The following is a 9,133-nucleotide window of genomic DNA, read 5'->3' as shown; positions in this document are numbered from 1 at the left end:
AGACCATCAGATGGTAACCACCTGTAGGGACTTTGTACTTGCTGTGGATTGGAATGGGTGTTCAGGAGCTGAAAGCAGAGCTGGTTGAAACATTTTCAGCTTGTGTATGTGTGTGTGCGCGCATGTACATGTGCACACATGCAAGCCAAAATATTTCATGGAAACTTAATCATTTCCTCGAGACTGATATCAAGAATGTTTCTCAGATCTAGGATGGGATTTCTGGTGAGAGAGAGAGAGAGATGATGCCACCCCAGAATAGCCAATAGTCTGGTGGGAACAGTACTAGTCTCAAGTCTTTGCATTGAATCAAGAAGAGCAGAGCTTCCTGCATCCAAGATGAATGCCCTGGCTCCTGGGCTGTTGGATATTCTCGGGTGCATTGGTTTCTCTCTTTCTCGTGTTTGTGGGGTTTGGTTTGAAAAATTTCCCAGCATTCCCATCTTGGTTCCAAAAACGAGCACAAAAGCTTGCCCTGCCTTGTGCACCTGTCTTGTTGTGTTCCAACCAACCCTGGGTGAAAGGCCTTGTGCCAACTTCTCAGTTGTTTCAGCTGCCTTGAGATGGATTTTGGCCAGACGCTGCTGTTTGCTGTGTTTGCAGCTGTCGTCTGGATGCTGTAGGTTCCTGTGTGGAAAGGTGTGTAGCTGTCCACTGGGAAGGCCCAGACAGCTGTAGACCATCCCAGCAGACCTAGGACAGCATACAGGACAGGGGGGTCCTAGGTAAGCATGGCCCAGAAATCAGCTTTAAAAGGCAATGGCTGGTTCTCATCTGGTGCAACTGGTGATATGGGCAATGCCTTAGAAAAACAGAGAGGTGTGCCAGGGTGTTTATAAGCCTTCCCAGAGGCATTGGGTGTTGGCTAAAGCCAAGGCTGGGCACTTTGACTGGGGGTGCCAGTGCTCTTGCTGGAACTAAAGCTAGAGTTTCCTAGCTAGAGAGTCTTGCCTCTCTGCTCAGGATCAGACTGACTGCTTCACTTGGGGTCAGGAAGGAGTTTTACCCTGTGGTCAGAGTGGTATGGACTGGGATGGTTTTGCCTTCTCCTGTAGCAGTGGGGCATGGACCTCTACCCAAGATCTCTTCTGCTCCTGCAAGAGAAGCTCCTTTGAGAAGGCTCTGATAGCTCATCAGCCACAACAAAAAATCCTAACTACTTCTAAGTTGTAGCTAGAGCACTTAATAAACAGGAATGTCTCATACAGCTCCCCGTGACCACACAAAGCTGGACTCAGTGGCCTTTGCTCCCATAGAGACTGTGCTACATGCATGGTGTTTTCAACATCAGCAACATACCACAGGCCCTGCGAGCTCAAAGGCACCTCATTGTACCCATAATCATCCTGGTGACATTCCTATTAGACACTTGCATGTACTAGGTCAGTGAGGACTAGTGTCAGTTTGCAATTTGCTAGCAGAGAAGGAAGGGGGCAAACCTCCAGATAAAATTTTTGGCAGACAGACCCAGGGCCAACCCGAGGAGGGCACAGGACCCAGGGAAAAATCAGCCTATATGGGTCCCCTTTAACATTTTTTAAGGGAGAGAGTCATCACTCACTGGTTGCGGGGCCGGGAGAGCTGGGCAGCACGGGCTGCAGAGCAGGATGCGGGTGGCAGCTCTGGCCCTGGTGCTGAGGGCGCTCCGCAGGCACAGGCCACCATGGGGGGCTGCCTGCAGCACAGGGCAGCCGAGGTTAGGACCACGCTGGGTTGGGGACGCTCTTGTGGTGGGGGGCCTTGAGCCGAGCTGCAGTGCCCAGTGTCCGGAAGCCTTGCAGGGGCTCCGGGTCAGGCTTTCCTTGCCGTGATGTCAAAGTGCGGGGCCTGGGGCGGTTGCCCCGATTCGCAATGCCTTAGGGATGGCCTTGGATAGACCAAAGTATCATAGGAAAGGGTGGAAGGGATCGCAGGAGGTCAACCAGTCCAGCCCCCTGCTCAAGGCAGGGCCACGCCATGCAAGTCCCTGTCTAACCTGCTCTTGAAAACTTCCCAAGATGGACATTGCACAACTTCTCTCGGCAGGCTGTTCCAAGACTTGACCACCCCCACAGTCAGCAACCTCTTCATCTCCAACCTAAATTTCCCCTGCTGAAACTTGAGGCCATTTCTCCTAGTCCTGTCCTCTACGGTCACAGAGGAAAGCCCAACTCTATTCTCTCTATAATTGGTCTTCAGGTATTGGAAGACTGTGATTAAATCCACCTTTAATCTTCTCTTCTCCGGACTAAATGACTCTAGTTCTTTCAGCCTTTCCTCCCAGGTCCCTAATCGTTTTTGCTGCCGTGCGCTGGATTCTTTCCAAACTGTCCAAATCCTTCTAGAAGTGGGGGGCCCAAAACTGGACACAGTCCTCCGGATGAAGCCTCACTAGTACTGACTAGAATGGAAAAATCACTTCCCCTGATTTGCAAGTGAGATTCCTGTTGCTACAACCCAAGGCAGGGAGTTTGTAAATCCTGCCCTTAAGGCACAAGCCAGTTGGAGAGTATGGGCTATCTTGATCCCTGAGGTACAGTGGTACCAGAGATGCCATTAAACCCACTCTGCTGAGAATGAAAGTCTTTAGTCCTGCATCTCATAGTAGGCCATGTCTCCTTCTTCCCCTCTTGTCTGGGGCATAACTCAATACCTGCTGTGTGGAGACCCTAAATGTCTTCCCTGTTGTGGAAACCCACTCTTGGGGATTATTGGCCTACTCCTACGCTGCTCCTTCAAACTCAGCCCAGCTACTCGAGCTTAGCATTTGATGGTTGAGGAACAAAAGGAAAAAAACCCTGCATGTTGTTTAGAAAGGTTAGTTTTAGTAGGGATCTTGCAGGAAGAAGGAGACTTACTAGCACGGGGTGCGGTTTCAAAGAAGGAATGTGCTGGGGGTGGTTTCTAAGCCTCAGGTATCAACGAGGTGACCTGTGCCCTGCACAACTGTGTGCTAAAAATAATGAGTCAGGAGAGACTGCAAACACCATTAAAGCAAACACTAAGGGAATCAGCAAATGAGGATCCATTTAGTTCACACACTGCACTATTTTACTAGTGCTGCCACCTTCTAGGTCATGGGTGGGCAAAATATGGCCCATGGGCCACATTCAATCCTCCATGGATCCTCCCTTCCAAGGGAGTCCATCCAGCCCTTGGCCTCACCCAGCCCAGGTGTGTGCATTGCGGGGAGGCAGCCCAGGACATGGCATGTGTGGTCAGTCCAGCCACCCCCGGGCATGCAGCCAGCAGGTCTGGGGTGATAAGGCGACCAGACTCACTTCCTGGCAGTGGCTCTTTCCAGCTACTGCCACCACTGGACCCAGTCCCACTGCCTGGCTTCCCTGCACCCACCATCAAGGGCGCCCGACGAAGTGGGCAGGAAGGGTCTCCATTGAGAGCAGCCTGGAACCTGCCCGGGCATGGCACGCTCGGTTGGGCAGATGGGATGGGGCTGCAGACAGGCAGGGAACAGCATCTGGGAGCGAGACAGGTGGGCAGGGCTGGGATCATGGGGCAGGATCGCAGGACGGTGACAGTGTGGAGCCGTCACCCAGGGTCCAGGGCAGAGCTGTGATCTGCTCCCCACATGCCACTGCCTGGGGAATCACCACTCATCGCAGGGACACGTGAGCAGCAGATCATGGCTTTGCCCCAGGCCCTGGCCCCATGCTGTTACTGCTCCGTGATCCAGCCCTAGCCCCATCCCCACCTGCCCTTCCTGCTCCCAGACACCGCTTCCCGCCTCCCCACAGCCCCAACCCATCCACCCTGAGCGTGCCCTGCCTGCATGAGTCCTGGGCCAGGCTCCATGCAGACCTTGGGATTGCCGGGTGGTGACAGCACAGGGCTGGGCCCTGGGACAGAGCCCCTTAGTGAGTTTTGGTGAGCTGTTGTGGGGTGGGGGGTGCTGACCCAGCACAACAGGGGAGGGGGGTTCTGGCCTGGCCTGCGACAGCTCACCAAAACTCCATAAGTGGCCCTTGGGCTCAAATAACTGCTCACTCCTGTTCTAGGTTGTCACTGGCATGTAATCCTTCGTCTTCAAGGACTGGTCTAATGAACCCACTGAATCACTACAACCTGACCTGGATGAGAAGAACTGGGATGCAGGCTGTCCTGGGACATGTGTGGACTCAGGTCAGCCTTTCACTAGCTGACCAGGAGGAGGAAGTGAGGTCCTGGGACACAGAGAACCAGGAAGTGAAACTGGTCTTGTTGGAGAACAGAACTGGTGATCCTTAATATCAGCCCCATTCTCCAGCTGGGCTCCCCAGGTCCTTCCTTCTCTCCATCTCAAGCTGCAAAACTTGCTCAACTACTGCACAATCTTTGGAGATCAACCAAGAATGAGTTAGACACGAAGCATATCGGTTACCACAAGCCATAAACCTGAAGCCACCAAAATCAAGGGGAGTGGAAGACAGCCAACAAGAAAGCACACACTGATGATGGGCTGTGTGGCAGCTTCAGTCATCATCCCTCTGACGAGCAGAGCAGGATTCCAACTTTAGATGTGGATGGCATGAATGGGGTCTGTTATAAAAGTGACTGAGATGCTGGGTGGAAAGATTCATTAATGTCAGCAGAATTCAAAAGGAACACCCAGGAGTTTCAACTCATTACGCTGGACCGTTCCCAGGGTTAGGGCCTGAATACAGCGCGAGACAAATCAGAAGAGGAGGAGGGAAAGAAAAAGAGAGATCAGGGATCACTAACGGAATCATATTCAACAAAAATGACATTAAAAATAGACCCCGTGGATTTCACTGGCTTTTGTGCTTCTGGCATACCCAAAATTCTGTCGTGTGGGGACAAAAGTCCCTATACGCATTTTGCAAAACTTTCATCAAATATAATTGGCCCGTAACAATAACAGGTTACGTCTTCCTTTAATTCTTTAACAGACGGGAAGCTTCGCTATGGAGCCTTCTGCCAATTCTCCATACGTTTAGCTACTCCTTCCTGTAGCCATTATGTTATAATTGTGGTGCTATATAAAGGCAATGCTCCATTCTGAGCCAACATCGTTTCAAAATAACTGGATTGGATGCATAGGGAAAGCTGCAGATGCAATGATGTGTGGTCTCTCTCTGTTTAATGGGCAAGAGGAGCACCTGTGTTTGTGCTATATGTGCCTGGTGTTCCTGCTGCATTGGTCTACTGCAAAGATTGTGAAAAGACCACGAAATGGAATAAAACCCACATGCAATATAAGAAGGGCGCAGACCTTCCTGCTCACCGTTTCCTGATGGGGGCTTCCAATACTACCGTGCTATCACTTCAAAAAAGAGGCAAAACTGGAATGCAGTTCTAAGTACAAAGCAACGCAAGATCTATATTAAAAATATACTGCTCAGGGGGAAACAAGGAAAGGGTTAGCTTCACTCTGAGAAACAGCCATGGATCGTTCCAAGCTCTAGACTTACCTAGCTTTCCTCACATTAAGCAGCCAAACAGGTCGAACAAGAAGCAAAACTTTCCAAGAGCGCTTTCTTTTCGACTGTGAAGCTTTGTAAATAGTATTCCTCCAGACTTAACAATGGGTTGATGCCGGGACGGATGCCTAAATCCTGCTTTCCATCCGGATCCGTGAAGTTCACACAAGCTGGGCAAAGGAGATCAGCACAGCTCAAGAGTTTCGGAGATGGGAGCGGTGCTCTCTCACTCCTTCCTTTGTGTACTAGCAGATTTACTGTCCCGGAGAACAAGGCAAACACATGACGCTCACTACAGGAATGTTAGCCCAAGGTGGCACTCGAGCCAGTCCCAGCCAGGGGCTGCTCCTGGAAAACTACCTCAATTGTCACTTTTCGGAACATGCAGCCACCTGTGCGAATTAGCTCCCTCTTCCCTCAATGACCTTGCTGACAAATTTACTAGAAAAAAAGTGCAAATTAACATGCCTTTGTCATTAAATCGTACATAATTATTCTACTCAGTACAAGGATATAATTTATCACCCTGCCTAAACTTAGACTCCAGCCATAAATATTTTGGATCAGCTATAGAAATGCTTCTTTTCCACTGCGGGGTGCGGCAGGCTTGCAATGCAAAGTAAACTGCAGATCACAGCTGGCCCTGCGCTGAAGGCAAAATGTTTCATCTCACGGGAGTATCCTACCAGTGACCTGGCACAGAAATAGGTTATTTGCCAGGCCTCAGTCAGTCATTACTGCTCTGAATAGCTCTGCACACCCTCCACCGGGGCTGAATCCCATCCACCGTGATGCTAAAGCTTCAAGAGTTGCAGAGCTTATGCATTTGCATGGGGTGGGGGGTTGGAAATACTGAGGCTAAGTGCTGCAAGAGCAAAAATTGTGAGGTCGTGCCTTGCTTGATGTGGGCAGAACAGCACTGTCCGCAATGCACGCTGGGTGCTGCATGTATTACACACCCGCCCAGGCATGAGAATAGTTGGCTGTTCAAGAGCATTTCCTGTAAACTCTGCTCCGTGGAAAAACAGAGACACAAGATGCAGCCAAGTTCCCAACTACGTTTGTTTAAATATTGCTATATGTTTAAGGAAGGTTTCTGACCTGAGAATGGCTTTGGGACTGTATCGCATTTTCAGTGCCCACAAATGCCACCTCTGTGCAGGGCTTTGCTTCCCTTGTTCCACCCTCGTCCTCGCCAAGGGTCCCTCTGCAGTGGAGCTTCCCAGTGCTGCCAGCACCAGAGTAGAGCAAGATTATTTTGCTTTTTAGAGTCTTTAAACATCAGTTGAGCTGCAAAGGGGACAGCAGATAAACTGTCTCCATCAGTACATCATTGGCCGTCGTTATTGCAATGAAGGCTAGATGGAGAAAGAAAAAGCCCAGGAGGGAAGAAATCCGTGCTGCACTGAAATCAGTGGGCATCTTACAACTGATCTCAACAGGGCCAGGACTTCATGCCAAGGCTCTTGGCACCAAAGAGAGCTCTCTTCTAACTACTTACAAGGGACAGCCTTGTCAGTCAGTCACTTAGGTGCTTAAAGGAGTCCAATACTGGACCTCACTGCCTTTAAATAGATTTATCCTCCCAACACCTCTATGGGGGCAGGGAAGTGCTGTTACCTCCATTTTGCCCAAGTCACACCTCCAGTTCGTGGCAGGGCACAGGCTGATCCCAGCTCCCCAGAGTCCTGGGTCCACATGTTATCCTAACTTCTAGCCAACAATTCCTGCCCCATAACTTCACGATTTCTGCCATGGGCCAGCACTTAAGCTAGTGCCAACCCAGACTGGGTTATATCCAGTCCATGTGAACAATGCATAAGGAGAAAAGTACTGAATTTCCACGTGGCTGAGATATTCTGTCTCACACATCCAAGCGTTTCATCTCTCCCAGTTATGCCAACACTTCTCCTCCGGTGGAACGCCCCCACCTCTCAGGCGTTTCAGGGATGTCGGTATGTCAGGCCTGGAGAAGACTTTGGGATGTTATATAAATAACAGACTGTAATATATTTGTTGGCCCCTGGGCTGGCAGAGATCTGGTTCGCTCTTTTTCAGCCAGCCAGCCGAAAGGATTTATTCAAGTTGCTGAAGTGCATAAACTAGGCGCTGGAGTAGGTCTCCAGGCACATGCAGGGTAAGGAGAGGGTACTGCTGGGCACCAAACTCTTGCATAAGCTTCACTGCAATCCAGATGTAGGGCATATGCTCTCGGAGGGGCAAAGTCCACTAGATTTCATAGACATTAGGGCTGGAAGGGACCTTGGAAGATCATCGAGTCCAGCCCCCTGCCCAAGGGGCAGGAAGTCAGCTGGGGTCATAGGATCCCAGCAAGATAAGCATCCAGTTTGCTCTTGAAGGTGTTCAATGTAGGCGCTTGAACCACCTCCGGTGGCAGGCTGTTCCAGGCCTTGGGGGCTCGGACAGTAAAGAAATTCTTCCTTATGTCCAGCCTGAAACAGTCTTGTAGTAGTTTATGACCATTCGACCTCGTCATCCCTTGGGGCGCTCTGGTGAACAAACGTTCCCCCAGATGCTGGTGGTCACCCCTGATAAACTTGTAGGTGGCCATCAGATCACCCCCGAGCCTGCGCTTTTCCAGGCTAAAGAGCCCCAGGGCTCTCAGCCTGTCATCGTAGGGTCTGCTTCCCTGACCTCTGATCATGCGCGTGGCTCTTCTCTGGACTCTCTCAAGCTTCTCCACATCCTTTTTGAATGGTGGAGCCCAAAACTGGACGCAGTACTCCAGCTGCGGCCTCACTAAGGCCGAGTACAGGGGGAGAAGGACGTCCCGGGATTTGCTTGAGAAGCATCTATGGATGCAAGCCAGCGTTTTGGTCGCTTTCCTAGCCGCCGCATCGCATTGCAGGCTCATGTTCATCTTGTGGTCAATGATGACCCCCAAGTCTCTTTCTTCCATAGTGCTAGCCAACATAGCACTGCCAAGCCTATAAGGATGCTGCGGGGTTTTTTTCCCAAGGTGGAGAACCTTGCATTTATCGGCGTTGAACACCATCAGATTCTCACCCGCCCACTTGCTGAGCCTGTCCAGGTCAGCCGGGATCCCCCGCCTGTCTTCTGGTGTGGATGCTTTGACCCAAAGTTTGGTGTCATCGGCGAACTTAGCCAGTCCGCTTCTGACTCTAGTGTCCACATCATTAATGAAGATGTTGAACAGTATGGGTCCAAGGACAGAGCCTTGGGGGACCCCACTGGTCACAGGACACCATGATGAGTGACTTCCATCAATTACTACCCTCTGGGTCCGACCCCGGAGCCAATTTTCCAGCCAGTGGATCGTGGAGGACCCAAGGCGACAATTGGCCAGTTTCTCCAAGAGGCGATCATGGGACACCAGATCGAAGGCTTTTTTGAAGTCAAGATATATGACATCTCTTCTTCCTTGTCCAGGTGATAGGTCACCTGGTCGTAGAAGGAAATGAGATTGGTCAAGCAAGACCCACCCGCAACAAACCCGTGCTGGCTATCCCTTAAGATGTTGGCGTCGGCCAGATGTGCTCAGAGCATCCCTCATCAACACTGACATCGTTCAGATGATCGCAAAACTCAGCAGCCACAGATACTTTCCTTAAAAAAAACAAAACAAAACAAAAAAAAACTGGGCAAATGCGCTAGTACTAGGACAAGCTCCCTCTTGCTCACTCTCCCCGAGACCCCGACACTCTTGCATCCTGGTCCAGGTAGCCGTCTGGCTT

At 50.8% G+C, this 9,133-nt stretch overlaps 1 protein-coding gene across 2 annotated transcripts in view; it reads right to left on the bottom strand.

The window, feature by feature from the left end:
* The window catches only part of SYT16 (synaptotagmin 16), a 166,597-nt gene that overhangs the window by 112,191 nt on the left and 45,273 nt on the right, over positions 1-9,133 (bottom strand). The window contains exon 1 of one of the 2 annotated variants that reach the window (XM_025203493.1): positions 5,409-5,641. The exons of the other annotated variant lie outside the window; for it this stretch is intronic. The gene's annotated coding sequence lies outside the window, so the exon portion shown is untranslated. Of the gene's footprint in view, positions 1-5,408; positions 5,642-9,133 lie in introns of those variants that run through there. 2 annotated transcript variants of the gene reach the window in all.

Source organism: Alligator sinensis, unplaced genomic scaffold (assembly GCF_000455745.1).
Source record: "Alligator sinensis unplaced genomic scaffold, ASM45574v1 scaffold50_1, whole genome shotgun sequence".
Taxonomy (NCBI): domain Eukaryota; kingdom Metazoa; phylum Chordata; order Crocodylia; family Alligatoridae; genus Alligator; species Alligator sinensis.
The sequence above is the reverse complement of the archived record's forward strand: the minus strand, read 5'-3'. Positions and strand labels throughout refer to the sequence as shown.